Here is an 18,273-nt window from a genome sequence, read left to right as displayed (position 1 = left end):
AAGAAATCCATAATCATACCCTTTGGAAAGTTGGCTACACCAGGAAGCTACCTCACTGATAACACACCCCTAAGAGCAGACCCACTAGGTCAGGGATTTGGAGACATATTTAGGCAATAAACTGGCTTTCAACTATAATGTACCTAAGGTAGTAAGGAAATCATTCTATGTTGCTCAACTTATAAGCAAGGATATGGCATCTAGACCCAAGGAAGTTATTGTTCCTCTGTATTCAGCCCTCATCAGACGTATCATGGAGTACAGTGCTCCCCCCCCCTTCAGTATATACCTGATCAGGTGCATAAAACAACTGGAATGCCGATAGAGGCTCTTCACAAAAAGAATACAGGTCATAAACATGTCCTATGGTCACTGCTTCAAAGCCCTATCCCTATACTCTGTCTACTACAGACTACTGATGGGTGATCAATGTCTGGCATACAAGGCATCTTTGGATCCCACTCTGATGGACGTTTTGCATATCCACAACACAAAGAACATCAGAACTAACTGATCCAGGGACTTAAACCTTGCTTCTGACATAAACAGGATACGCTGGAGGGGCAGTTGTGTGTGTCAGAGAATACCCCTTCTTTGGAACAGGCTTCCTTTCCATGTAACGTAGAGTTTATAACCTAACCCTATTCAAGTGTAACCTAGACCACTGGATAGGATACTGGAAATTTACCCCTGGTCTAGCACCTACATCTCTAATGGACAGAGACAGCCTATAAATGCTTGACCACTCATGCCCCTTAAAATAACCTACAGGACCTCAACATTTGTTGGATTCATTTCGGTAGCATGGCTAGGCTTAAAAAGACCCTATGAATACATATGCCTGGGAATTCCCTTTAACAAATAATTTCCCATGAGACAGAAACCACAAGAAATCTGACAGGCATGCACTTGTCTGGCAACTTGGATTTTATGTATTAAGTTATGGATTCTGATAAACCATACCACAGTGTTTTCTTATTTTTCCATGACAGAAGACTATAGGTAACTGTATGTATTCTATGTCAAAACAAAAATAGAAAACACACACACTACTCTGTTAAATCATGTGGGTTTGTCTGATCTGCCATTTTCCTCTTAGCTATATTATCTCCCATCGTTCCTAACAAGAGGGATGGAAATATTGTAACACCTCAAACTAATAAGGATTATTTTGAACCTTTAACGTTGCAGAGGCAATTGAAAAGCAAGAAATGCACAAACATTACTCATCTGAAAACTAAACCACATAACCTCTTATTATAAGGCAATAATGTTACTAGCTGTGCTATCTTAGCTTTATACATAGCAGTGGACAAAACCACTTACTATTTCCTTAGGAATAAGAAAATTGCCCTGCTATGCAAAAGTAATGGCAACAAACATCTCTAAATAATAAAAAAAGCAATTTAGCTTTCCCAACTGTTCTTCTAGAGTCTTCTCTTTCCCCAAAGGCCATGTGATGTTTTCTCAGACATGTTACATCCCAAAAACAGAATACTTACATTCTACACATATTTTGAAGAACTTAATACCATCCAATGCAAGTCTCCCATTCCACTCCAAATACCTCTGCAATTTATCTTTACTGGTCTTGAAACTAAGCACAATGCAAACTTGGTGGGCTATAGAAATGAACCTATTCACGCATACCTCCTCACACACTAATGAATGCCTTTTTGAAATGTTAACATTCAGCATGTACATTTCAAACAAAATTAAAATTGCTGGGCAGCCTTGTTTCAACCTGCCATACAAGAATGTTTATGACAGGGATCCATTTAACAAAAGGTGTAATAAACCATTAGGAACACATTGTTGTGTCCAGTATTTTCTTCTTTCACTATTCTTGTGATTTCTGGTTTTCCACAAAGCTGCATAACTAGGCCTTTGCCGTTCTTCACGTATGCACTTATGCTAGATAGCTTATTTAAAGGAGAGGCTTACATTATTAGTACTATGTAGATAATACTAGGTTACATTATTAGTACTATGTAGATAATACTAGGTTAATCTCTTACGCTCTCAGTTATTCATTTCACCAGACCTACACCAAGGTACCAGGTGTCAGTTGTAGTCAGGATTTCCTGCTGTACACAGACTATAAGCTGATTCAAGCATCTCCTTCTAACTGAGGACCCTTGTGCAGTAATATATGTCCTGATCTCCTCAAACTAAGAAGTACAAAGTACAGCTCTGGAAGTCCTACTTGCTCATCACAGTAGATGTTTGAATCTCTTCACTGCTGCAGTAGCCTATGGGTAGTGTTCTGCCAAGGTCAGAGAATCCAGCCAGTTTGCCCAAGCTCGAACTTCCCTCCCTCTCACTCACACTGGCTGCTGATATACTTCCCTCTAAAAAGTTGCAGCCAATGAGCAACCAGACTGAGGTAAATCTAAAGGATTTTACAGCCTGGAGAAAGAAAGCGGCCAACAACCAACAATCAATAATCACCATAAAAATCATCCAAACAGCAGCAGTAACCATAACAAAGGAAGTTGTTTCCCACCTCAGCTAACTGTAAAAGGGGATGGTGTGTGCGGCTACTGCAGTAGTGAAAAAATTTGAACATCCACTGGTATGGTTAAGTAGGACTTGCGCAAACTGCACTATGTTCTTCATTCTCACTGCTGCAATAGTCTATGGGTAGATTCCCAGAACTTTCCCTACTGGGAGGAATAAGGGTGAGGGTCCAACAGCCCCTGGAGAATGGTCCTAGCAAAACCTGCTCTGGAGCCAGAGAAGGAATCCAGTTTGTAGTGCTTTGTGAAATTATGAACAGAGGACCAAGTTGCTGCCTCTACAATACGTCTTGAGTCCACCCTTTTCCAGTATGCAATTGAAGAGGACAAGGCCCTAGTAGACTGTTCCTTAACTTTGCCTGGAATAGTTATACCATGGTTGAATAGCAAAAAAAAAAAAAAAAACCGCTATAGAGGACAACCATTTGGATATAGTCTGTTTAGATACCGGTTGGCCTTTCTTAGTCCCATCATAGGAATAAAACAGCTATTTAGCCTTCCTAAAGGTCTTTGTTCTATCAGGGTAGTACCCGAGCTGCCTGCGCATGTCCAATATATGCAGAATCTGTTCTCACTTGTTTTTTTTTTTTGCCTCTGGGAAGAAAGCGGGGAGACTGATGGCTTGATTCACGGTAAACTCAGAAGCAACTTTAGGCAGGAATGAAAGATTACTGTGTAATGCAACCCTATCCTTATGGAAAACCAGATATGGTTTACTCACAATGAAAGCTTGCAACTCAGACATTCACATGGCAGATGTCAAAGACACAAGTAAAACAGTTTTCCAAGTAATGAACTGCAAGTCAGCCTGAGAGGCTTGTTCAAAGGTAGTTAGTCATTTTTTCCTAAAACAAAACCTAGATCCCAAAGAGGAGGAATTTGTTTGCAAGGTGGTTCTCATTTGCAACACTCCTTTCAGAAACTATTTACCACAAACATAGAAGAAAGAGGGGAATCCATAGGCAGACAAGCCAAGATGGCTGCAAGATGCACTTTGATGGAAGCATACAACAAGCCATCTTTAAGTAGCTCACACAAATATTTGAGAAATACAGGTGCTGCTCCCTTTCAGGATCTCTATAACTGGCAAGGCACACATTAGAAAAGCTCTTCCATGTGCCAAAACAATACTTTCTACTAGCAGGTTTTCTTGCCTCCTTTAGTATCTGCTACATGTCCTCACAAAGAAGGTGCCTAATGGGTTTTACAATTAAATCATCCAGGCCATCAGTTGTAAGTGATTGAGGCTGGGGTGTATCCAGCTCTCACTCTCCTGTGTAAGTAGATCTAGTCTGAGGAAGCTTATGGTAATTGCCCTTAGCCAGTTCCATAAGAAGGAAGAACCAATTTGTCCTGTGCTAAAAGGCAGCCACCACAATGATTTTTGGTAATTCTTTCTAAACCTTTAGATGTACCATGGAAATTATTGGAAAGGGTGGAAAAGCATATAGGAACATTCAGCACAGTACTGAAAATGTGACCAAGGGAATAACAGAGCATCTGTTCTCCATGCTTGGCTGCAAGGATATCTCAAACAGATTTTTTGTTTGTTTTGTAAACAGGTGAACAGCTCTACTTGGGGAGTCTCCTACATTTAGATCAAGTCCTGGAACATTGAGTTTCCACACGAGAGTCTGTCTGGGATCTGCTGTCTTGTCTGCAACAATGTTTGCTTTGATGGAGTGTAGAAGGCCTGAGGAGTTAGAGAATGCTGAAGAGACGACTCCCAAGTCATCACTGCAAACCAGTAAAGATGGTCTCACCTTGTATAGCTTTGTTTGCTGAGACACCAAATCACTGTGGTGTTGTCTATCACCACCTGTAAAGGATCAGGAGTCCATAGATGGTGCAAAGATTTCAACAAATGAAACACTGCTAGCATTTCTTTGATGTTTATGTGCTTTGATCTGTCAGCAGATCCCCACAGATCTTGCACTTTTACTTCCATGGAAACTGTATCCCAAGTATAATTGGAGCAGTCTGTCTGGATAGAATGAACTAGGTTTGGAAGAGAGAAAGGGAGTCCTAGATTGTGAGCCATTTGATCCCTCCACTGCTGCAATTCTCGCCTTACAAACCCCATTACCAGAAGTTGACTGTCCAAGGGGTGCAAGTCCAAGAATTTATTTTTAGGTACCATTGGATTTTTCTCATGTGTAATCTGGCAAGTGGTATCATGAGAATCATGGATGCCATAACCATAAGCCTTACAATCTTGAGAAATTCTCTTGCAGGAGCCTGAAGCTGTTGAGGAAAACTCTGAAAGATCTGCTGGTAAATTATTTGAGTTTCTTTTGTAGGGAAGACCTATTGTTTGTATCTATCACGCACCCATAAGACAATTGCATGACAGGGTGTGAGACATGACTTTTGTAGACTCAAGGGAAATCTCAGTTTATAAACCTTCAAAGGAGGTTGGACATCTTTGTTAAGGACTCCAAACATCTGGGAGAAGACTCTGCAAAAACAAGCAAGCAGGCCTAAAGCAGATGCCCTATACTGACCACCTAAAAATACTCCAGCTATACTCTGTCGCATATTGCCTATTCAGAAGTGATCTCTGCTTAACATACAAGGCCATGTCAAACCCAGTGCTGTTGGACATGCTACACTTAAAGAAATCCCAATCCCTCAGAGCTACACGCTCCAGGGATCTAAATCCAGTCATCACAATGAACAAAACATGCTGAACTGATAGGTTCCTGACCCAGAGACTCCCCATACTCTGGAATACACTGCCCATACATGTCAAGTTGAGCGCCTCTTTGGCCCTCTTCAAAAGGAACCTTGACGACTGGATGGGAGATAGGAAATTCACCCCGGGGATTATGTCAGTCGCCCTGCTAGACAGGGAACCAGGGAAGTAAATATTCTGGGAAGAAATAGCCAGGGAATTGATATGGTTAGGCTTGTATAGGCCCTAGGGCCGATAGCCTAGTACCAACCTATGAACCTATGAAGTCATCTAAATAAAGAAAAACGTGGATGCAATGCAATCTGCAGTGAGCCACTACTGGGGTTAGGTACTTTGTGAACACTTGTGGTGCAGTGGAGAGCCCAAAGGTTAAAGCAAAGTACTGAAAATGTGTTCTAGGCACAACAACCCTTAGAAAGTTCCTGAAACTGTAAGCAATGGGTATGCGATGGTAAGCATTTTTGAGATCCATTGCAATCATAAGACAATGGTCTGGAAGCAGTCCAAGCATTTACTGTAGGATCAACATCTTGAGTTTTGGAATTTTCACATAAAGGTTGAGAAAAGACAGATACAACACAGGTCTCCATTTGTGCTCCTTTGGTACCAAAAATATCCTGGAATAAAAATCTCTGCCCATGTGATTTGCAGGTACAAATTCTATGACCACTGCTTCTAACATATGTTGTAGCACTGGTGGAAACAGGTGTGTCTGGCTTACTGGATATGAGGGAATTCCCCTCAAAGGAAGCGGGGAGTCCACCCACTGCCATGTGAATCCTTCCTGAATCACTTTCAACACTCATCTGTCTGAAATGGTCTGATCCCAAACTAAGGGGTTGAAGGTCAGTTGGTGTGAGATAGGTAGGGAAATTGAGGCAGGAGGTGTGGGTAGGGTGATTAGATAGATTCCAGCATAATCAATTAGTAGCTGAAGCTTGACTCTTTTTGAGAAAGTTACTTTGTTTTATTTGGTTTGGAAGATTTATTCTCCTGTCACGTTCTTTTTGGGGTTTGCTTGTTATTAGGCTGTAATTTTTCTTTGTTCTATACTCTAAATAATTGAAAAGTGGACTCCATCCATCAGTTCACCTATGTCATCCCAATGTTTCAGGATCTGTGTAGAAAACTAAGAATTTCAGACTTCAAATAAACAGAAAAATGTTGATTATGTAACCAAACAAATCTCAACACCACTGAAGATGCAGAAGCTCTAGACACAGTGTCAGCACCATCATACACGCTTTTCAGAGCATGATGAATAAAAGCACTCAAATTATTGGCAAATGGAAAAACTTTACAAAAAACCTCTCAGAGCATGTTTAGAAACTTCAGTCAGGTTACAAACAATCTGATTCAGATATGACCTTCCTTTTCGATAATGAAGCAGCAAATTCTTTCACACTATATGCACATTTCAACACAAACCTCCACATACAGCTCTGATAATTCACAATTCTAAAGGCTAACATTGTAGAAACAGCTTGTTTGTCAAACCACATGCCCTCCTTATCAGAGGGTACTGGGTTGGAGGACAAATATTTCTTGTTAGCTGCTGCTGCTGAAATTACTGCAGTAGGATCAGCTGACAGTTGAGATTAAAGACATTTATAATCTGGAGAGACCCTATACTACTTGCCAGCTTTTCTTTGGAATGACAACCAGTGGGTCAGGAACTTTAAACATGTCTTCAAGAACTGGCAAAATAAGAGGAACAGGTGCAGAATTAGGAACCACATTCTCTAATAGATCATAAAATCTGATCTGCCCAGTTCTGGAACAGCCCCCGTTTGCTCTCAAGCAAAAACATCCCAGAGTCCAGGAAGAGTTTCAACAAAGGAAAAACTTGTTTATGACTTACTTCAGGTTCACTATATGAACTGTCAGAGTTCTGGGTGATGGATTCCTGAGAAGAATCAGCCATGCTACTATCAGAATCCTTATCTTCTGAAAACACATTCTGTTCACTAACAATACCTGCACTAGAACTGTGAAAAGGAAACAGCCCCCATAACTGACTGACTGAAAACACTCTTAGCCAAATATATAATATTGGATTTGTATTCCGAAACAACCTGTTCATCTGCTGTAATTAAGTTTTTTTCCTTTAGAAGTATCACTACAATGGCAATCCCTGGATAACCCCTGTACCTAAAGTGTTTGGTTCTTCCATACTTGTATCATGTACTGAAACAGCCTCTGAGGATGCGCCTCACCCCCTGTACATAGTGACCATTACAGCTACACCAGAGGGAGTCGAGGTAATAAGCAACTGGTTTGTGGAAACATTTTTAGCCATGCCAGTCACTAACCATATCATGAGGAAAAAAATGTAAATGTTTTTTTTTCTTTTTAGGTACAAGCAGAATGAAAGAAGCAGAACAGGGAATATTATCAATACTGCAGCCAGACAATAAACCTAATTATCTAACTGTAATTAAGTACACTAAGCTCAGTATCACTGGGAACAGTAAGAATTCACTTTTAAGCACCAAGCACACTTTTCTTCCCCAAACTAGTAAACACATACAGTGCACTGAAAATTGTATCGGACAGTTAGAAATATCTCAGACCATTTATTACCTCAGAAATGAGAAAATGTTCTAATTCTGTTAAAAATCAGTAACAAACATGGAAAATGTACGCTCCAACTGTAAAAGAACAGCCTGAATACTTAACATTAAAAAAAAAATCACAGTTTTCACTTAAAATTAAAAAATAATCCAAGTAAATAGAGCAGAATCACATATAATCCCCAACAGAAGCAAGTATTCTTAAAGTGGAATACCAACAGTTGTTCTTTTTAAAATTAAGGTATATTAAAAATAATACCACAAAATATTCAATAAAAAAATTATAAGAGGAAGAGGTCCACCAAAAGGGGTATTATCTGTTAGGCAAGAAGCTTTTGAAAGACTGCTGTACCTCTGGAGCCAGAAAGATGCTTTTCCTTCAGATGACAGGAAAATACTGAAGATTTTCCAGACTCTGGTTGCTGATATACCTCCCTCCCAAAAGGGAACAGCCAGTGTGAGCAAGAAGGGAGTTACAGTGTTAGCAAGCTGGCCATACACTGTGTTCTTGACAGGACACTACCCACAGGTGACTGCAACAGTGAGAAAGAAGAACATTTCCTTTTACTTGAGGCTGCCTAATCTTGAACTAGACATTTGGCAATTTGCATAGAACTGTACAGGCCAGCTACTATCTGGCACTCATTACCAACATACTATGCATGTTCTGTGGAGTCTGCACTGGCTGTCATGTAACCTTTAACAATGTGGTATTAGTAAACGCAGTTCTACATAATCTGAGATCATCTTACAAGAAAGGAGCCCTGGTTCCACTAAAAGTGGGCAGGGCCTTGCAATTTACCAATCTGGGGCTGCTGGATGTTATTAGAGTGAATCTAGACCCTTCATGATTGGATTCCTTTTTTTTATTTCAGGCACTGCACCTTTAGAATATCCTGCCTCAGTGGCTACAGGATTGCTTCACTTAACAGGACCCTTAAAACTTTAATTTTTCATATAACATACAGTTTTTGAAGACTTGTTTGTTTTCCACATATGGCACAGAATAACACTTGCTTTTACTAACTTATTTTATTTCATCAGTATTGTGCTTAATATTTAAGTGCATTAATACATTTTAAACCGCTGAAAAAAAACACTTGGAACAGAAACTCCAGACAATTATTTTATACCAAAATAATTTGAAACAAACCAAATCAAAAACTTGCTTTAAATACATAGAGACTGTTTTTTTAAAAATAAAAATTTCAGTACAAGCAAATACATATCATCACCTCAAATCACACAAAAATGGTAGTCACTCGGTATTTTATCCATGGCCATCTGGAATCCAAGTCTGATCAAGAATTTATACTTAGCATTGAACTTCCGAGATGGCTGCACGTTGAGTAACAGCCTCATTTCAGCTCTCCCAGTGTAAAAACATAAACTCAAAAGAGAGAGCCAGTAAACTCATAATTTGGGGTAAATTTCAGTTAGCTAGTGCATGCACTGCCTGGATACCAGCAAAAAAGAAATTCAGAGAACCTGAAAGAAAATCAATCACAAAAGGTGAGGAAAAACACTGTCTGGGAAGAATTCTGCAGCTGTTCAGCAAAAAGCAGTGCAAGCTCCATCTTTGGTGTAAGACATGACTTCTGGTAACCTAGAGGGAAAAACAAGTCAAATGTACTCGGAGCTGATTAAAATAAATGAAACACTGATGGAGTACATCAACTCAAATAACAAAACACTGGAAAAATGGAAGAAACTTTAAACAGACATTCAGATGAGGCGATAAAACTAAAAAAAAAATCAGAGTCTGAAATGAAGAAAAGGCTGGCTGAATATAGACTCCTCAAGAACAGATTTTTCAAAAAATAACAGAATTAGAGGACACAGCAAGTAGGGAAAACAGATTTTCTGCTGTACGAGAGAAGATGGAAAGAACAGACTGTATTAATTTTATGAAAGCACAAATAAGCAAATGGACTGGCATTCCACAGCAGGAGTTGTTAACTGAAAGGGCACATCATGTGTATGCTCCAAACCTGGCCATTAAAAATCAACCTAAACCTTTAATGGCAAAGATGCAATCCTACCAGCAAAATTAGTTGATTCTGACAAAACTGTATCAGAAGGACAAAGTACTAGAAGTGAGAGGCAGTAGAATGTTTGTGGGAAATGATTACTCACTGTACACCAGGCAGAATATGAGTAAATTTATTCCAGTAATAAGAGAATGTTGAGAAGCATGCATGAGACTCAAATTGCTGTATCCAGCTATCTTCAGAATATTCCTTCTTGGAGGGACAAAATCTTTTTTTGGTGCAGAACATGCTAAAGGAGAAAATATACTAGTTTGTCCAACAAAAAGTGAGCTGTGAAACAGAAGGAGATTCTGCTTCTTGTTTTTCTGGTAATAAAGACCACAGAGACTGTTCCAGTGAAACATTTTCTAATGCTTCAAAATGTTTCAATTGAAAATGTTTGAGAGATAGAAAAAGCACAAGAGTTTACTAGAAGAGCCAAGAGTATGTTGGAAAGGAAGCAGAGATTGGATTTGGGAGATGAAGATAAACAGGAATAAAACCAGCAACTTGGAAATTGACAAATAAATGTGGAATTACAAAGCAGTAATTATATTTTATTATCACATAACAGCTAATGACATCGGGGCATGACCTCAAATTAGACATGATTATCTGCTGTATTTAAGCATACTACTAAGTAGAGGAAAATAAACTAACCAGGATTCTCTCTGTTTAAATGCAATGACAGCATAAAAATGATCAATAATCCAGTTTAGCACCATCCGCTTGTAAATGCTATTCACTGGTTCAGCTAAGTTGATCAAAGTCAACTTCATTGTGTGCAGTCCCCTTCATCTTTTGATAGGTGTTTGTAGCATCCATCAAACTCTGTTTGCTGTTAATGCTCCCTTCCATGTGTTTTACATGCTATTTTGGATGTTAATTTCCCCCATAAATACGTAATGGAGGGAGTAGGGGAATGTTGATTGTGCCCTGATGAATTTATCTTTAGTCAGTATAAATTTTTTTGTAAGCAAAATGAATTATAAATAAAAACCTTGGGTATCACCAGAAAACAGACCACAGCCCTATTTGAACTAATGCAATGCATGGACAGACAGATGCCCAGTGGCCTTTCAAATACCCTGATGCAGCAGAGGCAGCACTACATGGCAAGTCAACATCATGAACCCAAAATACGAGTTACTCTCACTGAAATTCCTGAGAACCAGGATGAAACAAATTCTCCATCTCCTTCAGAACCACAAAGAGATGGGAGTAGAGCTCCTATTCTCACTTTGAAATTGGGACATATCCTAACACTTCTTTCAGGATTACAGTCTAGGCCTACCTCATGAGTTCTGTGAAGACGATTGATCCCTTAGCAGACTTCTTTCTAGGGGAGAATCTGACAGTTCCACGATGCTGCAACTGTTACCATACCCAAAACTTACTTGCCCTTTATGATAGTCCTTCAAACCTCCCCAGATCACAATCTGCAAAAGCTGGGCCAATGAAGCCATAATTTTAGGTGAGAAGGGTAGAACATCAATTATTTTTTTTTTCTTTCATTTATTAGTTTAACTGGATAAGTGAAATGGACATCACGGTCTCTTTTCAGCCACATACTGAGCCACAAGAGCATGGACAAATTCAATACATGTACACAGACACTTAAGAGCAGACAAATAATCAGCATGTTTTTGGGGAGTGGGAGGAAACTGAAGTACTTCATGCAGACACAGGGAGAACATGTAAATTACCAAAAAACACAATGGTCACAGTTGAGGACTGAACCCTGCTACTTGGAGTCATAAGATAAAAATCTTAACCATTGAGCAACAATGCTGCACTCTCTTTTGGAGTTGGGTGGGCTTGGAAGAGATAGACTCAAATACATATCAGAAAGGTCCTCTTGAAGAGGAAGCAGGCCCTCGCTGCTCTGATTTTTGATCATTTTGATGATGTTCCGGCAGCCACCTAGTGCTGTGAACAAGACTCTTCCACTGACTCCTGTGAGAGGGAACTTAAACTGCAGTCATCCTCTGGGCAGCAAGCAAGCAAGCTTGAAGCACCACCAGGTGGCATATGTAGGTTTCAGGCTGAATAACTGGCAGTTGCAGCAATGCTTACTTCATGTTCACCTCCACCTCAGACTTATGAAGAACATTAGTAGATTTAGCAATATTACATCTGAGGGCCAAACTCCTAGCAATATGCCCAAGTCATAGCAGTTGAGCAGTATAATGGTATATGTAAGCATACAGCATGTATGTTCTCAAGCTGAGGAGCTTCCTAGGAAAAACATGTCAAACTGGAACAGAAGACAAGACAAACCCATATACAGACCTATAAAGTAAAGTCCCCAACGTCAAAGAGTAGATTGCTTTGGCCTCATGCCTCATTCTTCACATCTGGGTTATGTGTTAACCCTACTAGCATTCACCAGACACATTTTGGCTATTTGTCTTGCTCAGTGTTTCCTCTGGCTGCAGTATCAAAACTGATCACTACAGAGACACACACATGCGTGCGTGTGTGTGTGTGTGTGTGTGTGTGTGTGTGTGTGTGTGTGTGTGTGTGTGTGTGTGTGTGTGTGTGTGCTCCAATAGTAAAAAAAAAATGCCATTATTAAAATGAAATGATATACTTTCTGAAATATTAACTTGAAAAACTAACAGAATAAGAGAATGTGAATTAACATGCACTTTTTGAATTGAACGAAGTCCACAACTCTAAATATTGTCATGTATTATGTGCAATCTATCACCTTTACTTCTCAATTTTTTGGCTTTATAAGGAATTAGGAGGGAGAGAACAACATTTTGAACTGAATTCAGGGAAAAGATGAGAGGTTTGCCAACTATAAGTCAGCTCTGACACTTTAGTCATTGATACTAGCAACAAATAACGACAGACATATAGACACGCTACATACAAGATAATTTGGGAACAGAAGGCAAGTGTTAAATGGATAAAGAATAAGTTGGACAACTACTCCTAAGGTGAGTGCCTACACAATCCAACTGTATTGCATCTTTTTCCTAATCTCAGAATTTATAAGCGTGCATGTGTGACAGTGTGGTATGTATGCAATGTGGGAGGGGGAATACCTGCCAGTATACACTAAACACCAGAAGATGCAAACTCTTCCTTACTATGAAACTGAATTCATTTTGCAATACTTTATAAAGGTGTGTACTACAAGAGCTTCACATATGCCTTCTGCATAGGCCACTCTGAAAAAAGCAAAAAACAAGCAACACATCTTGTAGAGTGGGATGGGATCTGACCAGGTAACTTTTTCAAAACCATCATAGATGGTTAACCATTATAAATGGTTTATTTTCCCAACAATTTCCCATGTTATTTACTGTAAAGAAAACTAAGAGTTGCTCCATAAACTTGTGTCATTTGCCTTTAAAAGCTACACAGCCCACAAAACAAACATCTTTGAATTTTAAGACTTAAAATGAAAAGAAACAAAAATGAAAACATACCTGGATGTTTAATAAGTAGTGCCAAACAGGCCCTCATTAAATCTATCCTCAGACTGGTTAACCTATGCTTACCTACAGGATTCTTTCCTCAATTATGGTGCACTATAGTAGTGATGCCCCTTTATAAGCTTGATCCTACCACCCGTAACTATAGCTCCATCAGCCTTACAAGCCTGAACTGCAAAGCTATGGAGCATATCAAAATCGATCACATAAAATATAAAATCAACAAACCCATTAGGCTAGATCCTCAACAGTTTGACTTCATCACAGGGAGATCCTTCCTAAAAAATCTAGTTAACTTCTTTGAGAGGATTACATAAGCTGTTGTCAGTGGTCATGCTATTCACACAGCATATCCTGACCCAGCCAAATTTTATTTATTTATATTTTTACTTGACCAGGTTAGCCGCTAGGCTGATGGCCTCTCCTCAAGATATACTGCAGGTGTATTGATAATATTAAATCACTAGTAATACAGTAACACCAAGTAGGAATGGCAAATCGCACTGAAAACCAAGAACCTCTCCACACAGAAATGCCACCAACGACTGGTAAAGAGTAGCCACTCAAACCACCATACACCTGGAAAATGTCACTAAAATCCCTCTGTAAAGAACCGACACTGAAGTAATGTGCCAAAAAATACTTATTTGTACCAAACAGTTAAGCGCTTTCATCCTGATCTTAGAGAGGACTTCATCAGAACTAACTATAAACCACTTCCCTCCAATATGTATTCATTCAAATATACAATTATCACTACTTGATGTTCAATTAACCTCTTGTTATTTTTTAGAAAGACATTCCCTTAAAATTTAAACTTTAAAACTTTTAAAATCTATGCCAAGCAATATTTACTAAAAAACTGTAAATAAAATCATACTATACATAAACACCAAAACTAAACAAAACCAATAAAAACATTTAAAACCAATAAAAATAATTACAATTTTGCTGTTTTTAAATTTCAAAAGTGGTAATATTGAAATGACATAATTTAGTCCTGGCTCCTTATTAGACTCTAAGACTATCTGCCCTATCAGTTCCTTATACTCAGATATATCTCCCCATTGGTCCCCTCTTGGATCTTTTTTTATCTGTTCCAGTATGGAAAATTTAAATGATCCCTTTGGATACTGTTGTAAATGTTTTGCTAAGGCATTCTTTTCATTATTATTCACTATATTGTGGCAAAGCCAAGAACACAGCATCCATGGGACCTGACGACATCCCAGGCTGTGTTCTACATGAACTACAGAACGAACTGGCACCCCACCTAAGTACCATGTTCAGTCATAGCCTCACCTCAGGCTATGTGCCCACTGAATGGCGCACAGCGACAGTTATCCCACTCCACAAAGGGGGAGCCACCACAGACCCCGGAAACTACCGCCCAATTAGCCCAACGAGCCTGGTCTGCAAGGCTATGGAGCGTATCATCATGGAACTTATAAACAATGACATTGGTAATCTCCAAACTCAGGATCCCACCCAGTTCGGGTTTGTAAAAGGCAGATTATGTCTCCTAAACGTGACAGACTTCTTTGAAGCAGTCACCAAAGCCGTAGATGAGGGTACGGTGGTTCACACAGCCTATCTAGATCTCGCCAAGGCTTTTGACACCATCCCCCACTCTGGAATTATAGATAAACTCACTAAACTAGGTATAGGTTCATACTAGGCTATCTGCCCTAGGGCATTTATAAGCCTAGCCAGAGTGTGTTTGGCTTTCGCCACCCATTTTAAATTAATTTTGCTATGCCCTTTTTCGAGGTTAGTATACTGTGCCTCTGTCTAACAGTGACACAGAAGTGATTCCCGGGGTAAACCTACGATCTCCCATCCACTCATCAAGATTCCTCTTGAAGAGAGTCAATGAGGGACTCTGCCTAACCTGGACTGGGATTTTATTCCAGAGTGAAGGGAGCCTCTGGGTTATGAATCTGTCCCTCCAGCATGTCCTATTTATTTCAGTGCTGAGGCTCAAGTCTCTCGAGCGCATAGCTCGATGGGATTTGGATTTTCTGAGGTGCAGCATGTCCATTAATTCCGGGTTGGACATGGCTTTATATGTCAGGCACAGATTGCCTCTGAGCAGGCGGTATGCCACTGAGTAGAGCTGGAGTTTCTTTAACCGGGCAGCATATGGCATCTGTTTGAGCTCTTTGATCCTCTTGGTGAGGTACTTTTGGGGTCTTTCCAGTTGCTGCAGGTGTCTGGTAAGGTACATCCCAAAGGGGCATTGTACTCAATTATGGGCCTGATGAGGGATGAGTAAAGAGGCACGATGACCTCCCTGATCTAGATGTGAATCCCTTCATGATTAGGTGGGCTATATAAAATGTTTTTCTAACCACTTTGGCCATGTGGTTGTCAAATGAGAGATTGCTATCAACTTGGGTCCCCAGGTCCCTAATTACTTCTTCTGTACTTAATGGATTACCACCTATGTGGTAATTTGTGGGCACTTTGTTTTTGCCAAAGGGGATGACTATACATTTTTTGGCGTTTAGCTTGAGGCCATGGCTCTGGCACCAGTTGTCTGTTTCTATGAGGCCCTTTTGGAGGATGCTTAAGCCGGCTGGAGTGTCTATTATGGCGCCCAGTTTGCAGTCATCTGCAAACTTGGTCAGCCACAGTCCTTCCGTGTTGGCCTGTACCTCCGAGAAATATATACCGAACAAGAGAGGTCCCAGGACTGAGCCTTGTGGGACGCCACTTGTAGCTGGTTTGGAGTCTGACATGGCTCCAGCAATTCTAACCATGTGGGTTCTGACCTTGAGCCAGTTTGCAACCCATCTAGTGACACAGGGGTTTATATTTAAGCTGGTGAGCTTATCTATAATGCCCAAGTGGGGTATTGTATCGAAGGCTTTTGCGAGGTCCAGGTAGGCTGTGTGGACCACCTTCCCCTCGTTAATGGCCTTGGTGACTGTTTCAAAGAAATCAACCAGGTTTAAGAGGCAGGATCTGCCCTTAAAGCCAAACTCGGTAGGATCCAGTGTCTGTAGGTCCCCAATATCTTTACTTATGAGGTCCATGATGATCCTTTCCATAGCTTTGCAGACCAAGCTAGTCAGGCTTATGGGGCGATAGTTTCCAGGATCCGTTGAGGCACCACCTTTGTGGAGAGGGACCACTGTTGCTGTACGCCACTCTTTGGTTACATATCCTGTAGTGAGGCTGAGATTGAACAGTAGTTTTATGTTTGGATTTAGCTCTTCTTGGAGTTCATGTAGGACGCAGCCCGGGACACCGTCTGGTCCCATTGATGTTGTGTTTTTTGCTTTGGAGATGGCAGCTCTTACCTGAGCATCTGAGATGTCAGGGGGGCAGCACTCTGCTGGGATATATATTTGCCCTTTTGGTGGGGGGGGGGGGGAGAAGTTTGCGCTGAACCTGTCAGCTAGGATGTTGGCAATGTCTGTGGGTTTGGTGTATTTTTTGTCATTTTGGACCAATTCTGAGCATATCTGGGAATTCCCACCCAGGTTCCTAACATAACTAAAGAAAGCCTTGTGATTATCCTTAGTGTCCTGTGCAATTTTTCTCTCAAAGCTGGCCTTAGACGATTTTATGAGTGCCTGTAGTTTTTTGCTAATACTGATCAGAGATGCCTTCCCTTTTTGGGATTTTGCTCTATCATGTAGTAGCCTCCTCCTTCTATTGTATAGTTTGTTTATGGCTGGGATCCACCAGACAGGACGTCTGCCTTTGGAGGATTGGGACTTGGTTTTATTTTGGATTGCATGATCCATGCATTCCTGAAGGTGTTCATAGAATGTGTTTATAAAGGATTCTGCGGTCTGGGCCATATTTTTCACAGGCCGGGGGGCTTTGAAGGATTCCACCTCGGTTTTGAGGAGTGTGAAATTTGCATTAGAGAAGTTTTTCACTGTGGTTTTCAGGGCAGGGGGTGGAGTCGGGATGTGAATATCCAGTGAGATTAGTTTATGGTCTGATCTTACCAATGAGGGATACACTTCTGGTCTGGAGCATAGAGTTCCCATGTTGGTGATGATCAGGTCCAGTATGTTTTCCCCTCTTGTGGGAGTGGTAACAAGTTGTTCCATAGCATTTGAGTTTATAAATTCTAGGAACCTTTGGGCTAGGGTGTTGGAGCTAGAGTAATGCTCCCAGTCTATGTTTGGGTAGTTGAAGTCGCCCAATATAATGGTGTTTGGAGAGACCTTCATATTTTCCAGTGTTCTCAGGAAGGCCGAGTGGGGTTCCTAGGTTTGGGAGGGTGGTCTGTAGCAGGCTATAAACTGGAAGGCAGTTTTAACCACTGTTAGTTGCACATGGATAGTATCTGATGCTTCGTGCTGTGCCACCAACCTGGAGGTGTGGGTATCTTTGATGAATATTGATACTCCCCCTCCTTTTGTGGTTCGGTCCAAGTTTTGGGGCCGAAAAGCATGGTATGAGGTATAACCTGGTAGTGCCGGTGTGCTCTCGGGAGCCTTGAACCAGGTTTCTGTTACTGCACAGATATCGATGTTCTCCACGCTAAGGAGAGTTTTGAGTGCATGCACCTTGAGGTTTAGACTTCTGGCGTTGAGTAGCATTACTCTTAGTTTCTTATCCCTTGTGATACCTATGGAGGTGGGTTTGTCTTTTGAGCCTTGCCTAAAAAGGCACTATGGGGGTAGCAAGAGCCTTTGCCAATATCCGAAAGCCCAGGGGTGACAGGTGCAAGCCGTCCCTAGCGAAGCATCATGGCTTGTCGAGCATGTCATCCCAGGCTGACAGGCATTGGATCCCCTTTGAATGACACCAATACTTAAGCCAATTGTTGAAATTGATCATCTTGTCTTCATATTGTGGCATCATTCTTAGTGAGGGTAAGATGCTACTCAAGGTCAGGGTCATACCGGCCTGGGCTACATGCTCCGAGTATAAATCCCTATATCACAAGATAGGTTGCCAACTGGCTCACTGACAGGACCCACACTGTGAAAGTAGTAGACTCTAAATCCAGCTTCAGATCAGTGACAAGTGGAGTACCAC

The 18,273-nt window shown here is 40.7% G+C and overlaps 1 protein-coding gene across 6 annotated transcripts in view; it reads right to left on the bottom strand.

Annotated features, from left to right (window-relative positions):
• CHCHD7 (coiled-coil-helix-coiled-coil-helix domain containing 7) overlaps positions 1–18,273 on the bottom strand; it is a 321,467-nt gene that overhangs the window by 34,274 nt on the left and 268,920 nt on the right. The window lies entirely within an intron of this gene.

The sequence above is a fragment of the Protopterus annectens genome, chromosome 3.part0 (assembly GCF_019279795.1).
Source record: "Protopterus annectens isolate FY-2018-M chromosome 3.part0, PAN1.0, whole genome shotgun sequence".
Lineage (NCBI taxonomy): Eukaryota > Metazoa > Chordata > Ceratodontiformes > Protopteridae > Protopterus > Protopterus annectens.
The sequence above is the reverse complement of the archived record's forward strand: the minus strand, read 5'-3'. Positions and strand labels throughout refer to the sequence as shown.